The sequence below is a fragment of the Gossypium hirsutum genome, chromosome A05, assembly GCF_007990345.1.
Source record: "Gossypium hirsutum isolate 1008001.06 chromosome A05, Gossypium_hirsutum_v2.1, whole genome shotgun sequence".
Classification (NCBI taxonomy): domain Eukaryota; kingdom Viridiplantae; phylum Streptophyta; class Magnoliopsida; order Malvales; family Malvaceae; genus Gossypium; species Gossypium hirsutum.
This window is the reverse complement of record NC_053428.1, coordinates 88,173,232-88,174,969: the sequence shown is the minus strand read 5'-3', so window position 1 is coordinate 88,174,969 and position 1,738 is coordinate 88,173,232.

Here is a 1,738-nt window from a genome sequence, read left to right as displayed (position 1 = left end):
TACCCAAATGACATCTTTCTTCTTTGGAGACAAGGGTAATCCCGGTACAAAATCCATGAAAATTCTTTCCCATTTCCATTCTGGTATTGTCACTGGCTATAATAATCCCGAAGGCAACTGATGTTCAGCTTTTACTTACTGACGTATCAAACATTTTGATACAAACTCAGAAATATCCCGTTTTATTCCCGTCCACCAGTACATCTTTTTCAGATCATTGTACATTTTATTACTACTAGGATGAATAGACATGTTACCATTATGAGCTTCATTCAAAATCTTCTGTACTAGTTCTGAATTTTTCGGTACACATATTTTGCCTCTGAATATCAAACAACCATCAGTTCCAATCTGAAATTCTGAATCAGGAATCGATTCACACTGAATCCGTTTTGCTTTTAACTTACTATCATCTTTCTGAGCTTCAGAAATCTGCTGCAAAAACATCGGTCTAGCTTTTAACTCAGCTATGATTGAACCATCATCAGATAACATCAATCGAGTATTCATTTCTCACAAAGCAAACAGGGATTTTCTACTCAGAGCATATGCAACCACATTGGCTTTTCCTGGATGATAGTTAATAACCAAATCATAATCTTTCAATAACTCAAGACATCTGCACTGTCTCAAATTCAAATCTTTCTGTGACATCAAATATTTCAAACTTTTATGATCAGTGAATATATGAAAATTTTCACAAAATAGATAACGACGCTATATTTTCAATGCAAACACAATTTCTTCTAACTCAAGATCATGTATTGGGTAATTTCTTTCTTGTTGTTTTAGCTATCTTGAAGCATAGGCTATTACTTTATCTTCTTGTATCAAAATACATCCTAAACCATTTAACAATGCATCACTGTAAATTAAAAATTCCTTACCCGAATAAGGCTAAACTAACACAGGTGCTTCTGTCAATAAGGCTTTCAACCTATCAAAACTCTACTGACATTTATCAGACCACTCAAATTTCACATCTTTCTGCAACAAACAAGTCATAGGAGAAGCTATTATTGAAAAACCTTTTACAAACCTCCGATAATATCTAGCAAGTCCTAGAAAACTTCTAACTTCAGACACATTTTTGGTGGCTTCCAATTGACAATAGCTAAACTTTTATTCGAATCCACCCTGATACCTTCAGCAGATACAATATGTCCAAGGAAACCAACTTCCCGTAGCCAAAATTCACATTTACTGAATTTGGCATACAATTGATTTTCACGCAGTGTTTGTAGCACAATTCTCAAATGATCTGTATGTTCATTTTCACCTTGGGAGTAAACCAAAATATCATCTATAAATACCACCACAAACCTGTCTAAATATGGTCTAAAAATTCTGTTCATCAGATCCATAAACACTGCAGGTGCATTTGTCAAACAAAATGACATCACAAGAAACTCATAGTGTCTATACCTGGTTCTAAAAGCTGTCTTTGGCACATCTAAATCTTTTACTCGTAGCTGATAGTAGCCAGAACGTATATCAATCTTTGAAAATACAGTGACACTTTTTCAACTGGTCAAATAGATCATCAATTTGAGGTAGTGGATACTTATTCTTTATTGTAACTTTGTTAAGCTATCTATAATCAATGCACAGCCTTAAAGATCCATCTTTCTTCTTTACAAACAAAACTGGTGCATTCCAAGATGAGAAACTGGGTCGAACAAGGCCTTTATCAATCAGTTCTTGCAATCGTGCTTTCAACTCTTTTAATTCAGTAGGA